The sequence below is a fragment of the Rattus norvegicus genome, chromosome 1, assembly GCF_021556685.1.
Source record: "Rattus norvegicus strain SHRSP/BbbUtx chromosome 1, alternate assembly SHRSP_T2T, whole genome shotgun sequence".
Classification (NCBI taxonomy): domain Eukaryota; kingdom Metazoa; phylum Chordata; class Mammalia; order Rodentia; family Muridae; genus Rattus; species Rattus norvegicus.
The window spans coordinates 224,905,132-224,930,336 of record NC_141534.1 but is presented as its reverse complement, the minus strand read 5'-3'; positions in this window follow the sequence as shown (position 1 = coordinate 224,930,336).

Genomic DNA, 25,205 nt, shown 5'->3' with positions numbered 1-25,205 from the left:
GATATGATAGTATATTTAAGCGATCCCAAAAGTTCCACCAGAGAAATACTAAAGCTGATAAACAACTTCAGCAAAGTGGCTGGGTATAAAATTAACTCAAATAAATCAGTAGCCTTCCTCTATACAAAAGAGAAACAAGCTGAGAAAGAAATTAGGGAAACGACACCCTTCATAATAGACCCAATTAATATAAAGTACCTCGGTGTGACTTTAACCAAGCAAGTAAAAGATCTGTACAATAAGAACTTCAAGACACTGAAGAAAGAAATTGAAGAAGACCTCAGAAGATGGAAAGATCTCCCATGCTCATGGATTGGCAGGATCAATATAGTAAAAATGGCCATTTTACCAAAAGCGATTCAATGCAATCCCCATCAAAATACCAATCCAGTTCTTCAAAGAGTTAGACAGAACAATTTGCAAATTCATCTGGAATAACAAAAAACCCAGGATAGCTAAAGCTATCCTCAACAATAAAAGGACTTCAGGGGGAATCACTATCCCTGAACTCAAGCAGTATTACAGAGCAATAGTGATAAAAACTGCATGGTATTGGTACAGAGACAGACAGATAGACCAATGGAATAGAATTGAAGACCCAGAAATGAACCCACACACCTATGGTCACTTGATTTTTGACAAAGGAGCCAAAACCATCCAATGGAAAAAAGACAGCATTTTCAGCAAATGGTGCTGGTTCAACTGGAGGTCAATATGTAGAAGAATGCAGATCGATCCATGCTTATCACCCTGTACAAAGCTTAAGTCCAAGTGGATCAAGGACCTCCACATCAAACCAGACACACTCAAACTAATAGAAGAAAAACTAGGGAAGCATCTGGAACACATGGGCACTGGAAAAAATTTCCTGAACAAAACACCAATGGCTTATGCTCTAAGATCAAGAATCAACAAATGGGATCTCATAAAACTGCAAAGCTTCTGTAAGGCAAAGGACACTGTGGTTAGGACAAAACGGCAACCAACAGATTGGGAAAAGATCTTTACCAATCCTACAACAGATAGAGGCCTTATGTCTAAAATATACAAAGAACTCAAGAAGTTAGACCGCAGGGAGACAAATAACCCTATTAAAAAATGGGGTTCAGAGCTAAACAAACAATTCACAGCTGAGGAATGCCGAATGGCTGAGAAACACCTAAAGAAATGTTCAACATCTTTAGTCATAAGGGAAATGCAAATCAAAACAACCCTGAGATTTCACCTCACACCAGCGAGAATGGCTAAGATCAAAAACTCAGGTGACAGCAGATGCTGGCGAGGATGCGGAGAAAGAGGAACACTCCTCCATTGTTGGTGGGATTGCGGACTGGTACAACCATTCTGGAAATCAGTCTGGAGGTTCCTCAGAAAATTGGACATTGAACTGCCTGAGGATCCAGCTATACCTCTCTTGGGCATATACCCAAAAGATGCCCCAACATATAAAAAAGACACGTGCTCCACTATGTTCATCGCAGCCTTATTTATAATAGCCAGAAGCTGGAAAGAACCCAGATGCCCTTCAACAGAGGAATGGATACAGAAAATGTGGTACATCTACACAATGGAATACTACTCAGCTATCAAAAACAACGAGTTTATGAAATTCGTAGGCAAATGGTTGGAACTGGAAAATATCATCCTGAGTGAGCTAACCCAATCACAGAAAGACATACATGGTATGCACTCACTGATAAGTGGCTATTAGCCCAAATGCTTGAATTACCCTAGATGCCTAGAACAAATGAAACTCAAGTCGGATGATCAAAAAGTGAATGTTTCACGCCTTCTTTGAAAGGGGAACAAGAATACCCTTGGCAGGGAAGAGAGAGGCAAAGATTAAAACAGAGACTGAAGTAACACCCATTGAGAGCCTGCCCCACATGTGGCCCATACATATACAGCCACCCAATTAGACAAGATGGATGAAGCAAAGAAGTGCAGGCCGACAGGAGCCGGATGTAGATCGCTCCTGAGAGACACAGCCAGAATACAGCAAATACAGAGGCGAATGCCAGCAGCAAACCACTGAACTGAGAATAGGACCCCCGTTGAAGGAATCAGAGAAAGAACTGGAAGAGCTTGAAGGGGCTCGAGACCCCATATGTACAACAATGCCAAGCAACCAGAGCTTCCAGGGACTAAGCCACTACCTAAAGACTATACATGGACTGACCCTGGAGTCTGACCTCATAGGTAGCAATGAATATCTTAGTAAGAGCACCAGTGGAAGGGGAAGCCCTGGGTCCTGCTAAGACTGAACCCCCAGTGAACTAGACTGTTGGAGGGAGGGCGGCAATGGGGGGAGGGTTGGGAGGGGAATACCTATAAGGAAGGGGAGGGGGGAGGGGGGAGAGGGATTTTTGCCCGGAAACCGGGAAAGGGAATAACACTCGAAATGTATATAAGAAATACTCAAGTTAATTAAAAAAAAAATCAGACTTCCTTTTAAAGCCATTCAACTGTAGTCATTACAGATACTTTTCTACAGGATAAGCATCAGAGCACCAAAGTTGGTAGAGGGGAAAAATAGTTGTCCTATTGTAAGTCATTCAACAAATGTGGAAGTTCACAGACCCCAGCTTCAGTAATCAAACTTGAAGAATGCTGCTGGGGACCAGCCAAGGTGACATTGAGCATACAAGGAATATGTGAACAAGAGTAGTCTGCTTCCCTACATGCATGCCTTTCTTATTATGCATATGTACACATACTCTGTGTGCCAAGCTACCATGGTGGTGGTCAAAATAGAACTTTATATAGTAAGTTTTCTCCTTTCTTCTTTACACATGTTCAGGGGATTAAATTAGGTGACCAGGCTTGTGTAGCAAATGCCCTTACCCACCAAGCTGTCACACTATTCCATAAAGTGATTTTTATATTGAAAAAGTTATAAGTCAAAATAAATATGAAATATTTGATAAAAAAGACCTTCTAAAATGTACCATATGACAAATTATTCTAAAACTAAAAGGCAATGTCTGTTTGAAATCTGTTATTTAGGATATCAAGGAAAAAAGTTAAATTTAAGATGATTCTTTAATAGAAAACAGATTTTGATGTCCAATCATACAAAGAAGTAAGAATAATAATGAATAATAACCATTTAAAAAATAATCATGGATAGCAGCTAGTTGGACAACTACCATAACCCAGCATATTAATCCTCATTATTTTAAATGACTGTTATGTAAATATGATTTTTACAGTTAAAAAACTTGGAACAGAATAATGAATGTAGCAAACAAAGTTCAAGAGAGAAAAAGGTGACATGTCAAAATTCTAACCCATTTCTGTTTAGTGTAAAATCATACACTTTTTAATATATTAATACTATATCTTAAAAAAATCTAAAAAATTCATGATTGAGTTTTTCTTTACAATGGGACCTCATAAAACTGCAAAGCTTCTGCAAGGCAAAGGATACTGTCATTAGGACAAAACAGCAACCAACAGATTGGGAAAAGATCTTTACCAATCCTACATCTGATAGAGGGCTAATATCCAAAATATACAAAGAACTCAAGAAGGTAGACTCCAGAGAGCCAAATAACCCTATTAAAAATGGGGTACAGAGCTAAACAAAGAATTCTCAGCTGAGGAATATAGAATGGCTGAAAAGTACCTAAAGAAATGTTCAACATCCTTAGTCATCAGGGAAATGCAAATCAAAACAACCCTGAGATTCCACCTCACACCAGTCAGAATGGCTAAGATAAAAAAAAAAAAAAACCCTCAGGTAACAACAGATGCTGGCGAGGATGTGGAGAAGAAAGAGGAACACTCCTCCATTGTTGGTGGGATTGCAAACTAGTACAACCACTCTGGAAATCAGTCTGGAGGTTCCTCAGAAAATTGGACATTGCATTACTGAGGACCCAGCTATATCTCTCCTTGGCATCTCCCTAAAGATGCTCCAGCATACAATAAAGACACATGCTCCACTATGTTCATAGCAGCCTTATTTATAGTAGCCAGAAGCTGGAAAGAACCCAGATGCCCTTCAACAGTGGAATGGATACAGAAAATGTGGTACATCTACACAATGGAGTACCACTCAGCTATCAAAAACAATGACTTCATGAAATTCATAGGCAAATGGATTGAACTAGAAAATATCATCCTGAGTGAGGTAACCCAATCACAGAAAAGCACACATGGTATGTACTCACTGATAAGTGGATATTAGCCCAAAAGTTCAAATTACCCAAGATATGATCCACAGACCATGTAAAGCTCAAGAAAGACTACCAAAGTGCAGATGCTTCACTCCTTCTTAAAAGGGGGAACAAAAATATTCATAGGAGGGGATATGAAGGCAAAGTTTGGAGCGGAGACTGAAGGAACAGCCATTCAGAGCCTGCCCCACATGAGTATACAGCCCATATATATACAGCCACCAAAAACTAGGTAAGATTGAAGAAGCTAAGAAGTTCATGCTGACAGGAACCGGATATAGATGTCTCCTGCCAAAGCACGTCAAATACAGAGGTAAATGCTAGCAGAAAACCATTGAACTGAGAACAGGATCCCCGTTGGAGGAATTAGAGAAAAAATTGAAAGAGCTGAAGGGGCTTGCAACCCCATAAGAAAAACAATGCCAACCAACCAGAGCTCCCAGGGACTAAACCACTACCCAAAAACTATACATGGACTGACCCATGACTCCAGCTGCAAATGTAGCATAGGATGGCCTCGTTGGGCACCAATGAATGGAGAAGCCCTTGGTCCTGCCAAGGCTGGACACACACCCCCACCCCAGTGTACGGGAATGTCGGCGGGGGTGGCAAGGGAGGTTGTTGGGGAGAGGAACACCCTTATAAAAGAAGGAGAGGGATTTGGGATAGGAGACTTGTGTCTGGAAAATCGGGAAAGGGAATAACATTTGAAATGTAAATAAATAAATAAATAAATAAATAAATAAATAAATAAATAAACCATTTAAAAAACAATCGACTACACCCATATATACTCCATGATGTACACATATCACACTTTTCCTATTGATTTGTCCAGTGAGAGAAATTTGTGAATAGAGTAGTAATGCACATAGCTGAGCAAGTGTCTTTGAAGTATATTAATGAACTCTTTAGGCATATTCCAAGCAGTAATATAAATGTATCATGTGGTAGATGTACTCTTATCTTTTAAGGATTCTCTACACTGATTTCCACTGAAGGTGCATCAGAACACAATTTCAAAAATAGTGAATGATGGTTTCCTTCTCCCCACATTCTATCCGGTGTTTCTTCTCAGTTGTTTCACTCCATTAACTATTCTGAGGCAAGATGAAATCTTAGCGAAGTTATAATTTGAATTTCCCAAATGTTAATGATGTTTAACATGTTTTGAGATATTTCTTAGCCATTTTTTATTATTTCTTTTGAGAACTTTCTGTTCAAATTTATAATCCATTTTAATTGGGTCATTTGCTCTCTTGACTCTTGGTTTTGGCGTTCTTTATATATTCTAGATATTAGTCCTCTATCAGATGTACAGTTGATAAAGAATCTCTCCCACTCTGTGCAGGCTTCTTGTTCACTTTATTGATTATTTGCCATGCAGAAGCTTTTTTGTTTTGTGGGATCGCTCTCACTTGCTAAATTTTGACCTTAATTCCTGAGCAATGGAGCTCTACTCAGAAAGCCTTTTCCTAAACCTATATCATTTACTACTGCCTACGAATTCTTCTTTCCATTTCAGCACTTTTGGTTTTACATTGAAGTCTTCAACAATTTATAGTTTTCTGCATAATCATAAATATAAGTCAAATTTCTTTCTTGTACATGTGGACATCCCATTTTCTCAACATCATTTGTTGGAAATATCCTTTCTCGGTTGTGTATTCTTGCTATGTACTTACATCTAGCTGTACTTACATTTACCAATATTTGGGTATTCTACTTTGGTCAACCAGTTATTTATGTGTCTGACATTGTGCCAGTGGCACACTAATGTTATTATAACTCTGTCATATACATTGAAATCTGGAATGATAATCCCTCTAACACTTTTACTAGAGCATAGGGTTATTTGGGTTGGTTGGTTGGTTGGTTGGTTGGTTGGTTGGTTGGTATTTTTTTATTTTTCTCAGTATTGCTTTGACTCTCTGTGGTACTTTGTAGTTTCACATGAATTTGTGTTTTTTTCCTATTTATGTGAAGAACATCATGGGGATTTTTATTTGGGATTAGGTTGAATCTGTAAATTGCTTTTGGCCAGCTGAACAGGAGGAATTCAATCCTGATGCTATAAACCTAGCCAATAATCTATGGCTGGGGAGGTCATAGACAGGGAAAAAGAGCCCACTAATGAACTATTCCTAAGACAATAATACTCTCAGAACTGTACTCTAAATGCTTATCTCTGCATTTAAGTGAGGTTTTCACCCCTTAGCAAGGGGACCTCCTTTCTCAGCAGATGTAGACTATTATAGAGATCTATCACTAGTCAAAATGCAAAGTGACTATGAAGTGACTGTGAAGTCCAGCCTTAGTTGTTACACCTACAACACAATCCCTATACCTAAGTCTCAGGGAAAGTCATGTAAGAAAGGAAATATTGTAAGCATCTCAAGAACAGGAAGTCTTCTATAAAGGATGGGCATGACTAACCCATGAACTCTCAACAATATGGTTGCCTGAGCAAGACCAACGTAACAATTATACCTATACCTACCAATTGGCATGCCAACACTTAACAGGGGAACTTCATGAGGCTCCACCCCTCATGATGTCATACAGGTGGTAAGTGCACACTGAAACATGAAGAAGCAATTTCTTCTATGAACTGGCTTCCACATAGGTTATCTAATCCCAAAAATTCAGCCCTGAACACATATGAGCAAAGCTGAATGAACTCAGTAGGTTTTATTTAATACACACACATGCGCACACACACACACACACACACACACACATGTATACATATGTGTTAATAAATAAGCTCTTATATACACATATGATTTTATACATACATATATTGTAATAATAATAATTAAAAGGGTCAAAGATTGGAAAGGGGAACAAGGGAGCTATTGAAAGAAAAAGACAAAAAAATCAAAACATAAGAAAAGAAAGAAAAAGATGAGGGGCAGAGGTGATGTAGATGCAGTAATTATGCAATAAATTTTCAAAAATAAAATTGTTAAATAAAAAAGGGTAAAAAACAAAATTGGTATCAGATATTTTCACAAAGGGTAATATTAAGTATAGTGTTGTGACTTTGAGAAAAAGTCAGAAGAGAACTGATGTGTGGTTCAAAATTCAGTTTCTACATTCCAAAATATATAATCTACAGAGTTTCATTATCTTATACTGTTTGAGGGCTCTGAACCTTCTACATGAGACTGCTCTGCCAACCCATATAGGTTGAAATAAGAATTATGTCATCAGTTTGTTCTAGGCTTTTCTGGTCTTTAAAGTTTCCGTTGAAAACTGAACTATTACTCTAACTGGCTGGCTTCACATATAACATGAGCCTTTTCTCCTGCTGCCTGTAGTTTCCTTTCCTTGTCCTGTAGGGAGTTTCTTTTGTGGTCCAGTCAGTCTGGTGTTCTGCATGCCTCTTGAGCCTGGATAGGCTTCTGATTGCCTAGACTTAGGGAGTTTTCTCTTATAATTTTATTGAAAGAAGGCCTTCGACCTAAAATTCTTATTTTTTTTCTATACCCATATTTTTACAGATTAGGCTTTCTCATGCTGCCCCAGAGTTTCTTCATATACCATACTTGAGGGCATTTTAAACTTATCATTTTCTTGATTGAATGATTCAATTCCTCTGCCTTGTTCTAGATTCAGGATTTTTATTAAATTTACTGACTATTTCATTTCTAGCTTCATTTCAGTTTGGGTTTCCTCATTCATTCTACCTCCTTATCAAATTCAGGTTTCATAGCATGAATTGCCCTCATGGTTCAATAGCCATTTGTTTTCTTAGACTTCAATCAGGGGTTTATTCCTGTCTCCTTTCAGTTTATTCAGTTGTCTCTCCGTGTCCTCTTTGAACTCCTTGAACTCTTTGAAAATGTGTATAATTGTTCTTTAGAAGGGCTAATGTCCTTCCCAGAAGCCATAGATTACTAGGTCAAAAGCTCAGTGGCAATTGTGGGATAGATCTCCCCTTTTGAGTAGTCATTTGGGAGGCTGAAGAGACTATACCCATACAATACAGACTGTTGCCATTGTTCTTGGTCGATCACCAGACCTTAATGATAGGACTTTACTGCTGAAGACAGAATATGGAAAAATCAAGCTGGAACTCACCTGGATGTGTCCTCCCTACTGGATTACTTACACAGTGCTAGAAGGTACTTACTATGTAGGCTGCCTTGCCCTGCCTTGCCTTGAGGGCATTTACTGGTGGGTAAATGCCCTCAGTTGTCTTATTCCATTCAATTGTCTGAACTACAACCCTCTGAACAATCTGTCTGGCCTGGTAAAATATACCCATGGATACAATAGTGGCATGAATGAAACGGAGGTAACCAACATCTGTCTAACTAGATTAAAGGTCTGCTTCCCAGAGCAAGGATTAAATAGAAGTGGGCTGAGTTAGATTGCTGCTTTGATTTAAATGGTTGTTCTCTTCGAACTCATGTTGAAATGTTATCAGCAGTAGAACAGTGTTCTGGGATGGGGCTTTTAAGATGTGACTGGGCAGTTAGTGCTCCCGTTGGATGGAGTCAGTGCTGCTTGTTAAGGACAAGGTCTGCCTCCTTTAAATGATGATCTAGTTGGAAGTTCCTTGCCTGATGCTAGAGCCTTAATTTTTATAACCCAACATCTAGAACTATAAGAGAATGAATAGACTTTACTGGAAAATTGGAAGGTTTATCTCGGCTCTTTCACACAACAGTGCAAACTGATCGAGACAGATGCTGTACAGTGGTGTGGAATTTTGCAAACTTAAGTGAGAGAACACGTTTGAAATGAGAAAGAGAAATTAATCTTTAATCTGGTTAGCCCAGACCTTAACTGTATCATAGTTATTTTCATGTGAAATGACTATGAGGGAACAAAAGAGTACAGTCTCTTCAATCACAGAACTGTCTGTCTGCATGGTGTAAGGAGAAAGTGTGCATGTTACAGTGAGCGGAAAGTACAAACTTGCTTGAAATTAATGTATTCCTCATGACAGTTACACGGTGAAAAGATATGAATTTTCAGGCCTATATGGGTCCATGGTGAGGTAGGACCTGACCTACTTCACTTACTAGGACTTATCTTGTAAGATGAAAATAAGGTGGAAGGGATGGGCTGGGGGCTCTACACAGATTACATTTGACTGGCATTTATTACTATGTTAGCCTATCTCTGAGGTGAACTTACCAGTGGAAATTACCTTTTATTACAGAATTAAGATAACCTAAGAGAGCTGAAGACAGAAGTGGGGTGTTTGACTTGAGCTGGACATGAGAGTATCACTATAAAGATCTATGACTTTCGTGTTGAAAAAGACCCAGCAGGCTGTTCGCTTGCAAAGCTGCTTTTCACATATGAAAGAGACATAGAATGAACAAGTTCCTGTTGCTGACTTGAGTCTAGAGGCTCAGAACACAAGTGCTTAAAATCCAGCAGCAGGTGGAGGTGAGTAAAAGGAATTCAAGCAGAAATTTTTCCTGGTTTTGTTCAGAGATACATAAATCAATGTGTTTCTTCCTTTGTTTCTTTTGTTCATAGTCACTGAGGGACTTTGGAAAGCCAAGTTCTACATTAATGCTAGAAAAATAAGCAGTCACAGAATATAAAAAGCAAAATGATTATTTTCCAATTTGCTAGAGGAAAATTATTCCCAGAGAAGCAAATTATAAAACATCATGAATGTAACGTAGCATGTTGGTTGACAAAATAAATAATGTTACAAAAATCTCCATGTAAGGAAAATGATTGAGAAATCAAGACATGCTAACAGTTATAGCTAATATGCTAACAGTTTAATAATTATTAAAAATAAGGTAAAGGTCTTTATGAACAATGCTGCTTAGATATGGTCAATATTTAAATGCACACCAACTATAAGAGTTACATTTTAAAAAGTAAATAACCCAGATTTTAGAAGTATTAGGAAAATATCTGATCAAATGCCATGTATAGGAAATAGGAGAGAAAAGTGTGCATTCAAAGCCAAACAGAGCTTTGAATAAGCAGAGAGATATTATGTGCCAAAAAGTAGTAGAGACAAATCAACTGTCATGGAAACATGTATTTGGATGTATTTTAAGGTTGACAGTTCCTGAAACACTGCTATTTGCTTAATTAGCTCTGCAATAATTATCAATATTATTATATCATTCCTATTAGCTTATTTTCAAATAAAAATATCAGGTTATAAAGAATTATATTTAACACATTAGAGAGACTGGCTAATTTGCTCAGTGAACAGCTTTTCATTCTCCTAGTGGGTGCACATCTGAATATTTCCTAGCTTGTCTTGTACATGAATAAAGCCATGTGAACTGAACTACAGCTGGGAAAAATAGAACCAATGGAAGCCACTTCTGAACCCACTTCTTAATCCCCCCACATGCTACCTCCTACAAACACACACACACACACACACACACACACACACACACACACACACACACACACTTCCTGTTGTGTGGGAACACAGAAACTCTACAGGTGAAGCAGTCTGGGTTCCTCATGGACTCATCATGAATGTGTCTTTATAGACATTATGAAAGCAACACCCATATTTCTTTAATTAATTTACTTATTTATTCATTTTGCATCATGATCGCTGCTCTTTCTGCAGTTCCCCCTTACAGAGTCTCTCGCCCCTTCTCCTTTGAGAGGGTGGGATTCCCCCCTTCTTTGGATCCCTCCACTCTGGTGCATCAAGTCTCTGCAGGTTTAGGCACATCCTTTCCCACTAAGGCCAGAGAAGGCAGTCCAGTTGGAAAAGAGATTCCACAGATAGGCAACAGCCCTGCTCCAGTTGTTAGGGGGCCCATATAGAGATCTAGCTGGATATCTGCTACATATGGCTGAGGGCCTCTGTCTGTCCCACGGATGCCCTTTGATTGGTGGCTCAGACTCTGCAAGTCTTCAAGAGTCCGAGTCGGTTGGTCTTCCTGTGAAGTCCCTATCTCCTTCAGGGTCTTCAATCCGTCTCCCAACTCTTCTATAAGAATTTCCGTAAGAGTTCCTAAGCTCCGTCCAATGTTTGGCTGTGGGTTTTTCCTTCTGTCAGCAACTGGAGCTTTTCAGAGGACAGTTATGCTAGGCTCCTGCTTGGCTGTCCTGGATGGAAGCAGGCCTTTCACAACAGGGGCAGAACTGTGGGCTGAGGAGTAGGGTGCAATCTGAGATTGCAGGTAGAAGTGTGGAGTGGAAGGAAGGACACCCACATTTCTATAGTGTTTAACACATTATGTTTTGGAGACTAAACTTTATAGCAACTTACTTTACCTTAACCTATACAGTGACCAGTGTGTGTGTGTGTGTGTGTGTGTGTGTGTGTGTGTGTGTGTGCGTGTGTGACAGAGAAAGGACAATGACAAAGAGACAGACCGAGAATACTATTATGTGGTAGTCTGTTTCTGCATATATCATACTTTATCACAATTATTTGCTTCCCTGACCAGAGAGATATATTGTTAAGTAGATACAAATAAAAATTAATTGCGTTTATTTTAGGGTACCAAAGATGAATTGTGCTTTCCCTTTTTCCTTATTTTTCAGATTATCTGAAAAGAACTTATATTTTATTTTAAATAAAAATATTGTCTTATCCAATTGTTAGACATTGAAGACAAATCTCTTAAATATTATTAAGTACAGAGAAAGGCTTATATTATAGGTCATCATGGACTCAAGAGTTTTAAGGGCTTGAAGAGCTCACTAAGTGCAGTGGGGGCTCATCATTCTGTTCTCCATTGATCAAACCTTGAATGTGACTCATTTGTCCAGGCCCAGCCCGACACAGAAGCCATCCTTCCCTCTCAAGTGAAGGTGGTTGGACAAATGCATCATTATTGGATATGATGAATGGTTTCAGGCTAATGCTAGGCCCACACATGAGAACAATCAACTCTATTTTAATAATCTCTCATCAGAGGAGATCATGGCCTTGGTTTTGGAGAATGAATTACTGTGTGGAAAAGAAGGCAGAGTTTCTTTGTAAACATCATGCAAACAGCTTGGGAAGAGTGAAACCACGCCTCCATGAAGAAAGGTCCTAGGGGACCATGAGGCAGAAGATAGAATAGGACAGAAAGGGGTGACAAAGGTTTAAATGAGCAGCCTGGTGTGGTGGAAGAAGTCTGTCAGAGTAAGGGAATATTGGGGAAAGGAGAATGGGGGCTGGGCTGACACAGAGGCTCAGAGTTAGCCCATCTCATGGGCAGCAAGATAAGTATACAAGAGGGGTCATCTATCAGGGTATCTCTGAGGCAGCCAGGCAGCAGAGCCATTGATGTTCTGTCACAAACCCTGCATCATCAGTGACTATGAATTCAGTAAGAACTGCACATATGGTTGGCATTTATTCTGTTCTTTATTGCCTCTTGGATAGGAGACACCTACCTACTTAGAAAATCTCCCCACAAAAGGACAATCAGTTTGAAGCTGATTTTAGCTTCTTACTCATATAATGTGCTAGACACCATTTAAAAAATGAGAGAGAGAGAGAGAGAGAGAGAGAGAGAGAGAGAGAGAGAAACAGAGAGACAGAGACAGAGGGAGAGAGAGACAGAGAGACATAGAGAGAAAGGAAAAGAAATGAAAACAATAGGAAAGGAAAGAAAAGAAAAGGAAAGAAAAGAGAAGAGGTACATTGGTCATTAAATACTCACTCAAACAAGCCAATTATCTCAGCACTAGTATCCAGCATCATGACCAATTTCTTCCTTTACACAGTGATGACTTTCCCATCTCTCTTTTTCCCCACGAATTCCTTTCTTTCTGCCCAACTCTCTTCAATCTCACATATTTGAATTGGAATAGAAGTATTATGATGTGAGCAAGAAAGACAAAGGTGCATTTTATTATCACAATTTGGTCACCATTGTCTGAAACCTCATACCTTAGTTTCATTATATCTTGTTATTCAATCAAATATGTGGAAAGCAAGGCTAACATTAATCAGGGTAAAATTCCAGCGCTATATTAACTCATCACCAATTTGATAACTCATAACAAAGGAAATTTATTTCATGATCTTTCTGGTAACCAGAGTCCAAAATGAAGTTGCCTTCAGAGCTGCAGTCTTTCTGCAGGTTCAAGCAAAGGACCTTTCCCCCTTGGGTCTCCTAGCTTAGGTGACAACTGCGAATGCTTGATGTTCTTTGACTTGTGTCTGCATCACAGCATGCCCTGTCTCTGTTTTTGTGTCATTTTTCTCTTCTGAGCTTTTCTTATGGGGCACTTCTTGGTGCTTTCAAGGACCACTCAGAGAGACCAGGATGATTTCATCTTAAGATGCTTAGCTGCAAGCATAAGGACATTAACAGATTCTAAGTATATGATGTAGACATAGCCTGTGGGGGAGCCGCCACAAGTTAGTTAGACTGGTTAAACCACTATTGCTCTCTGAGGACAGTGCTTTATGTCTGTACAACCACCAGAACCAGGAGGATAAAGTAGAGGAGGCTAAACAGAACCAGAGCTGGATCTGGAGCTGGGATCCAACACTGACACAGACTAGATTCGCTGAACCAGAGCATCTAGAGAGACGGCCCCAACCCTGCCCTTTCTGAGAATTTACAACGAATTCATCATTTTTCCCCCAGAAAGCCACTCTCCGCATTTGAGCAGGCAAGTTCACGGAATGCAAGAAAATGACTCCTACAACTTTCCTCTTAATGATAATATTTCAGAGAAAAGCATCATTCTGCTTTATTCTTTGCTCAGTTTTTTTTTTTTTTTTTTTAGAGACATAAAATGAGCTCAACCCAGGATCTAGCTAGCTGCTCTGAGGGTTCCAAATCTTAAAGGAAACCTCTTGAACATCTGAACCAGCAGAAAGGCAGGCTAAACGCAAAGGGCCATCTTCCACTACAGTGTGTGTGCGCATGTGTAAATGTGTTCGTGTGTACGCATGGGCTCTCGCACATCGCTCCCTTCCCCTCTCTCTGGGTTAATGACACTTCTGGTTGATTTATTGATTGCCTGTAACACCACTGGCTTTTCCTGAGGCACTTGTGATCTTCCCAGTCGTAGGTGCCACCCCCAGTGGAAAGCTGCTCCCAAACTGGGATGTTTTGATTGCTGTTTGGCTTCCCCAACTTGACTGGTCAAGGCTGAACCTTCTCAGCTTCCTTCGAATAAGCTCCTTAAGCCTGTTCCCTCCGAAGCATCTGTAAACAGTTGAAGGTCATGATTGTTCACTCTGCAAGATCGATATGCCATTAAATTGTGACAAAAAGGACTGCCAGACCATTAAGGCATCCCTCATACCCTCAGTAATCCTGATAAAGTGATGAGCTGTTTTAACCTCTCTGGCTCCCATCGCTAACTACTAGAAGCTGCCTCGCTGCTGAGATAACCCTTTCTGCAAAGTCAGGACGCCCCGCAAATGACTGAGGCTGCTTCCCGGCTGCTTCTGCTGTGCATTTCTTCGTGCTATTGTGTAGCTACTTTTGTGTTTAATCATTTCCCCTCTTTTTTTTTCCTTTTCCTTTTTGTCCACATACTCTAAAGCCTAGTGTTGCCATCAAAATTATTTAGATTTAAACTTATTTTGCTTCAAGATGAATGGGTTTCTTTAAAGCTTCACCGTGTAAGTAAATTTCCTAATGGTAGAGAGACAAAACAAAATAAAATACTTGTAGGAACTTGGAAGGACACAGATCTTATTCATCTTAAACACATTTTCCTGAATTCAACTAATCTTAAACATGTGCTGTGTTCAAAATAATGAATGCCTGCTCTGCTCCCTTACAGTAAAAAGAGAAAAGAAACACGGATTATGTTTAGGAGACAATCTCTTGCTGTATATTTCCAGGCTGGCTTTGAACTGGGGATCTTCCTGCTTCAGCCTCATCAATGCTCATCACACCCAGCCAAGGAAGAGGTTGAACTAAATAGGGGAAAAGGCACATTTTGTGAAATGAAAATAGAATCATTCGATCTGAGCATTCTGCAAACCATTTATAAATCAAATTGAGACCAGCCAAATCCTGTTTGTTATTGCATGAGCTTATTTGAAGAACCGTAATTCCACTCAATGCATGTCTAAATGAACTGCTGCTGCTAATTGCAACTCAGCGGGTTGGAAAAGCCTGCAAGTACTTATGGAGATAAGGTTGATCCCGTACTCTTTGTTAATGCTAATAACAATATATATCCTTGGATATATATCTGATATCCAATATATATCCTACTTTTTTTTATTTTTAACTATGTGAATGTGTATGGGTACACTCAGGTTAAGGAAGCTCCCTGCAGAGGTCAGTCTAGGGCGTTGCCCCTCCAGGAGCTGAAGTTACAGGCAGTTGTGAGCCACCCAGGTAAGTATTGGGAATTAAACTCTGGTCCTCTGTAAGGACCAATCGCTCTTAACCATTTGGCCATCTGTCCAGATCGAGTATATTTTGAAGTTTTTATTTTTAATGTACAAGTTCTTTGGTAACTAATGTTGACTTTTATAAGCAGTCTGTCCTTAGTCCTCATGCAAGTGGTCACACTTCACACTTATGTGATTCGACACTTACATGTACATGTGAGCGTGTGCACTTACATACTCACAAGCACAGATACAACTTTTGTAATCTTTGAACAACCTACAGAATACATAACATCATTTATATGGGAAATTGTGCTTGACGAATCATCCTATCTTACTGTGGCTTTGTAGGTTGTAACTACTTTAGGAAAATACTAATATCCATAAAGCTGGAGAATTTAAACACGATGAGCAAAACACCTCTCAGTTTGGAAGGCTTTGTTGCAATTCTGTCAGCTCAAGACACACAGGCTTTCTGGGCATAAACAGAATGCAACATTACTCCATTTTCTTCTTGCTGATTTATAAGCTTGAGTTTTCAAGGAAATCAGGGCTGGCCCTAAATAGCTTTATTATGTCAACAAAACATACCTTCAAATAAAAAACACTTGAAACCAGCAGGAACTGCAGGAAGTAAACAGAAAAGAACCAGTCTCAGTGTCTGCTGAGCCCATTAGCTCTCACCTGCACGTCTTTCTTCAGCATATCAATAGAATAATCTAGAAGGGCACAAGAATAAGAACAAAGCCTTGGGTCAATGAAATCATTCACTGATCCACCGCAAAGCACGATAAGTGGTGTATTAGCTTAAAATCTCCTACATGCTGCTTAGGCATCATTGCATGGGCCCTGAAACCAGGCAAACACACGGAAGGAAAGCTTGAGGATTCTGATTCCGCTCTGCCTTGTTTGAACCCCAAATTAATCCTGAATTTCGATTTTTGGGCTTTGAGTTTGCTCTGCAGATCCTGCAACACGAGGCAATTTAAACAGATAATGATGACTTAATGAATCCGATGGTGTCTTATCTCTCTGTACTTAATCATGTCTAAACCCATTTACAGATTTCTGGCTCATGTCACTTATTAACATATCAAATATGTATCTGGTGCCTACTCGATGTCCTGTCATTTGCTAATTTCTGAGGATACTTAATGAGCAATGTGAGCGGCATCTATGCTTCTTGGGTAAATGTTTCTGTCTTTAAGGAATCCCAAGCTATTACAGTACATGAAGTAGGTAAGGAAGGCTACAGGCTTGCCCTTTGCAGCAATTTTGATCTTTGAACTGGATGTTTATTTGTATACTGATCAGCTGAGTTACCACGACAAAGCAAAGATACATCATCATTAAGAAAACCCCACAGATGTTTCTGGAACCACAGTAAGGACAATGTAAGGGTTGTTAGTAAACTATTGTTCTTTTTGTCCCCTTCCCTGAGTCTGATCTGTCCATGAACAGATGAGCAACGTCCCTTGGCTGGTCTAAACCACAGCCAATGTATATCCATTCTATCTGCATTCCATAGACAGGCCAATTGCAAGGCACATGTTAGGGAACAAAATAGTCTATTGCTCTTGTGTCAGCTATAGAGAAGTATTGGTTCATACAGAACTGTTTCCAGTATTTAAAAAAAAAAAAAACTGTTGGCATAGAGGATGGGGACTCTTTGAATTTATTCACCACATTCATATATATTATTTCTTCATAATGTTCTGCACACATTGAAAAGGAGAGAGAGAGAGAGAGAGAGAGAGAGAGAGAGTCAGATAGAAAAATGTGGGAAGGAGAATAGAAAAAACCGTTTGAGATAAAGTGAGTGTGGCCATCAAATCACCCTGAGGGCTGCCGTAAAGCCTCTTTTATCTTGCCTGCATCGATTTTCCATTGTGTGGGATGCAAAAACTTGGAAATTAAAAAATATGTATTTACATTCTCTTTGGGAGGCATGTGGGGTTCTAATGAATGTTTGGCTGACTCCAGGAAATCTGCCTTTTTAGGTCGAATCACACCCAGCTGTTTGCATTAAAGTCTATCCAATTTGATTTTCATTTGTCAGGCTGATCCCTTTGATGTCAGAATTACTCTCTCCTTCCCATTTGGGGCTTAAGAGCTTCCAGCTGCCCTTGGCTCTGTACTTGAGTTGGGGTCTTCAGCCAGTCTTTGGCCATATTGTTCCACTTTGCAGTTGTCTAAACTCCATCTAAATGACCTCATACATCTTGATGACCTAACTCAAGACACTTCTCCAAGATGTCTCTGGACCTACTTTTTTTATTTTATTTTATCTTATTTTTTAAAGATTCGCTCGCATTATGTTCACCAGCTGGTAAGCAGCTCTGGCTGTGTCTACTCATTCCCACTGAGGACGCCATTCATACCAACATCTTCTGTTCATTTGAACAAAAAAAAATATGTTCAATTCTCTTTGGAATCATTGATTGCCACCTGATTTACAATGCCTCTTTCTCTCCTTCAGAACAGATTACCTCTTCGGGTTGAATGAGTCACAAATTGGTTTGGGGATCCTAAGTAGACCACAGAGTGTTGAATCAACACTTTAAGAGCTCTTCAGTGTCACAGCATTCATTCCTAGTTCTTGGGATTTGTTATGAGAGACATCTATTGTTCTCTTCCTTTATACCAGAGGAAATCAGGAGACTAGATGGAGTGCCCAGAAGAATTTTCTCTTTAATAACTATCTCGGCCAAAACTTTGCTGCTCTGCAAACTTTGGGTCACACAAAATTCTACATGTAAGAATCTTTGTGTATTTCTCCACTGTGTTTCTACCAGCTGTTCTACCAGCTATCATATCATATATTATATCATATCATATCATATCATATATCATATCATATATTATATTATATCATATAATATATCATATATCATACCTGTCTATCTATCTACCTTCTATCTATTTTCTATCATCTATCTATCATAGCATCTCTATCAGCTTTCATCTATCAGCTGTCAACTCTATTATCTATCAGCCATTATATCTATCAATTGTCTACCACTATCTATCTCTTATGTATTCACTCTATAGATAATTCAGATTTACCTACATTATAATCTATGCCTAAGTATTGTGTTTTTGCCATTTTCTCACTAACATGAATATATCAAATTATTTGCTTTCCTTTGAAAAATCAATAATTTCACTTATAGGTAGAAAATGATGCTTTGGTTTTAGGGTTGTCGTGAGGTTTGCATAAAACGATAAACCCGCTGCCACTGTGTTGGCTAGTTTCATGTCAACAGGATGCAAAATAGAGTCATCAGAGAGGAGGGGGCCTCAATTGAGGAAATGTCTCCAAAAGATCAGGCCGCAGGCAGGCCTGAAGGGCATTTTATTAATTAGCAATTGATGTGGGAATGTACAGCCTGTGCTAGTGAGGCCGCCCTTGAGCTGGATTCTATAAGAAAGCAGGCTGAGCAATCCACAGGGAGTAAGTCAGTAAACAGTGTTCTGCTGTGGCCTTTGTATCAGCTCCTGCCTCCATGTTCCTGTCATGCATGAAGTCTTGCCTTCACTGCTTTTGATGATATGTAGAACTCTGAGTGAAATACACTCTTTCTTCCCCAAGTTGCTTTTGGTCATGGTGTCTCATCACTGTAATAGTAACCTTAACTTAAACAATCACCAACTGATGTGAACCCAGCAATGACATGAGGAAAGAGAATTCCTTTTTTTCTTTTTAGCATGAAGGTAATTGGCATCATACAAGAACAAATTGCTGTGTGTGTGTGTGTGTGTGTGTGTGTGTGTGTGTGTGTGTGTGATTGCTGATTCATCTACAGTAACCCCTTTTGAATTGAATGGTCATCTAGTTGAAGAGCAATTGAGTTTTAGTCAGTGTAAATTATTTGAAAAGTAATTCTTATTAGCTAATATACTCTACTCTCTGCTGCTTAGCAGAATACTACCCTTTTGGTGACTAAAACAATCAAAATTAAGTTCAAGTCTGTCAGAATTCTAAAAAGAATTAGTAATATGGTGGCCTTCTCCAGATGACCCAGGCTTAGCTGCTTCTCTGCATTTTCCAGCTTCTCTTTCCACATTCCTCTGCTCACAGCCCTACTGAAGACCGTGCTTCAGCAAGCACAAACTCCTTCTCCCACTTTTCCTGGGCTCTGATTCTCCTTATATGAATATGAAGGTTCTATCTGGATAATATCTCACAATTGCTCCATCTCAGATGTGAAATAGCAGTCACAGGCACTGGGACATCATTAGAGGATCTTATGGTACCTTCCACAGCTAATAAAAGCATCTATAAGGAAGTACACTGCTCATCTTCTGGTTACTTAGCCCTGACCTACCTTAATTTTCATAAATGTACCTCTGAAATGGCAGCCTCTCTGAGATGAAATGCAATAAATACTGACTTTGCAGGGTGGTAGGGCTCAGGGGTAGAGTTCCCTGGATTCAGTGACAAGCACTGACATACACACATACAAATCATGGTACTTGAAAACCTTGTTTCTTAGCAGATATTTTATTTAATTATATAATCTCTGTGATTTATGTTTTTAGGTCTGCTTCTCTCTCATTTCTCTTTCTTTATTTATTTTCTTTGAGGTTTGATTTTAGAGGGGTTTTTGTTTGTTTGTTTGTTTGTTTGGTGGTAGTTTCTGGTTTTTGTTTTTGTTTTTGTTTTGAGAAAGGGTCTCAATATATCTCACACACTGACTATATATATACACATGGTCAATCCTCCTGCCTCAGTTTCATGAATGCTAGATTTCTACAATATGCCCCTGTACCTGGATTCTCTGTCTTCAATTCATTCAAAATAAAGGTTTCCCAAAAGAAAGCCTTGCTTACTTACATTATTTTACAAAAGTTTATACTCCCCATTCATATTTTATAATAAATATTCTTTAAAAAGTGTGCTATTTGCCATTTTCAATAATTTTTTTAATGGTGAGTATAAATAGTACATCCAACTTGCAAACTGGACATAACTTGGGGTTTGAGGGATAGGTAGCCTGCTATTTGCCCATTGTTATAGTACTGAGATTTTAAAATATAGTTCTCTAGTATTCTAACACTTCATACTCGACACTAAAGAACAATTTAATTACTGTTGGAATTTACAAGTTATGGCTTAAACTTAACAAACATGTAATAGTGTCTCGTGGTGCTCTGTCCTAGGAGATGATAGATTCAGGGTAACAGGGCCAAATCGGATAATAAGTCCATTTCCTGTCTGGTAAAGGTGCTTCATCCCTGAGGATTTGGCTTCTGAAATCTTGTTCAGCTCTCTTTGTGGTCACTGATGTCCTTCCCTTTCAGGCCCTGTGCATGAAATGACAATACTTAAGGGCTTTAGCATCCTCAAAGTTTTCCAAAAGGTGTTCTCTAGAAATCACCAGGAGGTAACATCCACTGTATCTGCTCCGTCATCTGCAGTCTTCCCCAATTTGTACCACTTTTAGTGTTCTGGAATATGGAAAATATTACAAAAGAGCCCCGCTGTCTTTAAATTCCTTGAGAACAATTAGAGCGCACTAGGTTAAAGCTGAGTTCACAAATCCATCTCAAGTGTTGGCTTTCTCACTGCAGGAATTTAGAAGAGCTATCTATCCATCTGACTCCCTTCCCCCTTCAGCTTCCCCTCCTTTCCGACTTGCTTCCTTCTCCTTCCTACCTCCTTTATTATTTATCTCTTCCCCTCCTTTCTTTTCCTTTTTTATCCCTTTCATCCCTTGCAAATGTGCAAGATATAAATACAAAATCTAGTCTCTTCCTCCAAACGTCATGAGAATAAAAAGAGTTTCTTTGCCCTTCATCTTCCTGTGATGCCATGCATATACTCAGATGAAATAACAACAACTAAAAAATGGTCTGAATATTTTGTTTGTTTAGTTTGTTTTGATTTTTGATACAGGGTTCCTCTGTGTTGTCCTGGCTGTCCTGGAACTCACTTTGTAGACCTGACCTTAAACTCACAGATATCTGCCTGTTTCTGCCTCTCAAATGCCAGGCCTGCTTTTTTAAAAACAACAACTCTTCCATTATTTTTAAAAATATTGTGAGCATTTTTGTGTTTTAGAAAATGAATTGTCATGATAGATAATTGAATCCCTTGCCTAGTTACAGTCATAGGGCTTCCTTCATTCTCTCCTTGACAAAAAGGCTAGCATCGCCATCTGTAAATTTCTCACCGCAGATTAAGTATTGAAACAATTATTTTCTTAAAGATATCATATACATGAATCTGTGTTTATTTGCTAAGTACATCTTTATCCAAATATCTTTAAACACTTCTTTAGAACCCAACTTGTGTGACAGTCTCAGACTCTGTCATTTTGTGTTAACCACCCTGTTTGATTAAGAGTGGCTGATTTTGAATTTACTTTATTCACCAAACTTGGATCCAATCACTTTTGCTTATTTTAAGATGAAAACTCAAAGAATGAATGCTTATCAGTTCAAGAAAAACCAAGACAATATGTTCACAGAGGATAAAAACCTCTACCTCCTACTCAGTAATTTGCCAAAACTGGAATAGTGAACAAAAGGTCACATCTGCCAAATGACTCAATATAATATTTCCTCTATGTTCACTAGAATGGTTACTTTAGAGTGGTCAAACTATGAATAATTTTAATTGTATTCTTTCTTCTTCAATTTCTAGAACATATGCAATTACCTTTGTAATCAAAATGTAAAAATACAGTGTATTACCAGCTCTTAAAGATACTTATCTCAGTACAAATTGTAAAATGTTGTTAGTGACGATATTCTCACTGTAAAGAAATAATAACAGCTTGGAAATCCTCCAGACTGTGTGGATGTCCTTTGGTTACTTTGTAGATACTGTTATAGAAATATGTAGATATGTATTTCTAGAGTACTCCCAATTTCTACCTATTGTGGTTAAAATGAACAAGGAGCATGGATAATTCCAACCGCATTGAGTTAAATCATTAGCATTGAGTCAGAGTCAGGGCATAATAATAGCACCTGAGATAGCTGTCAGGGGTCAGTATTTGGACATGAGATTTCCAGGTCTTTTGGTATCCTATTCAAAGCACTATAATAAGATGCACACAAAGCTGTAAGGGACTTTATCCAAATACTAAGAGCTGCGAAGATGACTCAGTAGCTAACGGCACTTGCTGTCCAAACCTGAAGACCTCATTTCAATGGCAAGATCACAAATGAATAGCCAAATGCTAGCTATGGTCATTTTTAATCCCAGTGCTTCTAGCTATACAGGAAGTGGGGAGACAGGAAAATATCCCAGAAGTCTGAAAGACAGCTAGTCTGGAGTACAAGCAATGTGGTAGAAATAACAGAGACCTTGCTTCAAAGAAGTAGAAGTGAACCCATGGATGGGCTGCAGAAGAAACTTGTCCTCTGATCTCTGTACACTGTGTGAACCAACTCTCTCTTTCAGTTTCTCTGTGTCTCTCCCTCTCTCCCACTTCCTCTCTCTTCCCCTCTCACTCTCTTCTATCTCTGTATTGTTAAACAATAATAGTCTTTTTTTTTAATCAAAGTGATAGCATAGATCAGAAAGGTTGTGAGACTGCAATGGGGCACCTTAATAAAAGTACTCGATGGTCCCAGTTAATTTGGGGGTCTTCTATGCATGGAATCCTAGAGAGCGGGGGCTGGTTGCTAAGAGCATATATAGCTCTGATAATCCTATTTAGATTGGCAGAGTTTAGCTACATAAACTTTTTATATTTAAACTATGCATGTTCTTTTTCATGATTCATCTAATTTGAATCATTTGTACTCCCAGTGATGTAGAAACATAGATGGTAAATTCAGGATTCTTCCTAAAAGTTCAGTCAGAGATCACAATTTATCTTACTGCATATGCACCCAGAACCAATCTAAGCTGGATCCCATTGCAAGAAAATATTCAGAAATATATTTGAATAGAGGCTCAGCAAGAAAGGGAAGGTATTGACGGCTTTAATGGGTGTAGAAACCTATTGTATCATTCAGAGTGGTGTGTATGTGTAGTTGAATGCAGTTAGGGGTTCCAGACAGTTACCATCACTGTGAAGACAGGCAGATGACAGTTAATCATGCACACTGTTAGCAGAAGGGTATGTTTATTGCTGAAGTCAAGCTGTGTCCCCGGTTACTAAGTCATTCCCTGTGCTTGCCTGCCTAGGGGGGGATCTATATGTGACTACTTACTGCCTTGGCTAGTGGCCCTGGTTTCTTGGGTCAGTGATGAGTAATGAGTTTTGCAACATACTCTTGGACCAACACTTGCCTTATGTAGGTTCACTGCAAAAATGAAATTAAGAGATCCTCCATCTCTAAAACTTAAGAGTATCCTTTCAATCGGTGGCTTGATGATAAATAAATGCTAGATCGCTTGTGGTCCATTAATGATGCTATCCACCATGCAAAAGATTCTATCAGTAATATGTAGGGATTATATGAATCACTGCTTAAATCATACTGGGGTTCCCCCCAGGGGTAGGGTGTAGAAGCTCAGAAAGCTGAAGTGACTACATTTCTTCCTCAGTGTCCTTCTTCACTCATTCTCAGTATAACTCTATTCAGTTAGACTGGGGTAATGGAGAAGACACACACGGCAATGCAAACAGTGATTTAAAAAAACATATCTTTCTATTTATTCTTTGATTAATTTCAGAATTTCATATATGTACAGAATGTATTTCAATCATACACACTTCTACTTCCCCCCCAAACACCCCTGCCACAACTTCTTCCAGATTTTGTATAAACATAACCAAGTCTCATTCCCAATGAGTAGTAGATTTTGAGCACTCCAGCTCTAGCTGGGATTTGGGCTTTTCACTAATGGCACAGGTCTAAAAGCCTCAGTCTCTCTTGGGTGGCCTGGCATTAGGGAAAGTGCCCGTGAAAGTAAGACAAAACAGATGATAACCAGCCACAAACTGAAATCCTAAAATTGGAGCTCAAGTCAACCTCTTCCCTTCATACATTGTTTCACCAGATATCTGTCTGGTAAGGAAGAGCTGCCGAATATCTCAATTTTATTTTCATTTTTATTCTCTTAATTTTCTGCCTGCTAGTCCTCAAATTTTCATCACTGGATCATTCAGACCAATCGTAGATTAAATTATAGATATGCATTATGAGAAGGGCTTTGGACAAGGCATGTGGGAAGTGAATGAAGTCCTAAGTGATGTGTAATGATGACATGGGTATAGCCACGTCAAAAACCAATGCCTTAGTCCCATGGGAATAGCAATGGGTTCCCTAAGGAAGGCTCAGAGGGACAGCAAAAGTTTCACTGGTTAAGTGTGAATGTTGACAGTGTGTGCAGAAAAAATGTGCTATAGCTTTGTCTCCTGGATATTTATGGACAAAAGACTCTTTTTAAAGAGACTGTTCCTACCAAGATTAGCTAAACCTGTCTCTTTTTCTAGAAGTATGCTATAACTCTGCCTCCCTGTTCAACTGTATATAATAAACACACTGAGCTTGGAGGAGGGTAATAGCTGTGGCTTCTCCATCAGAGAATCCAGACTACTCCATTCCAGCCTTTCTGTCCATGGGCCTGTGTATTTGACTTTTCTTCATTCCCTCACTGACCCAGTCAGGTCAATATCTGCATAGCATGAAAAAGAAGTGTTTGAGACATCAGTTTTTAAAATATTTGACCTATTTCCATATATACACAATAAGATACCTTAGGAATGAAGTCCAATTCTATATACAAGATTCATTTGTGTCTCATGTGCATCATGGGCATGTAGCCTGAGGTGGTTTTCTACAGT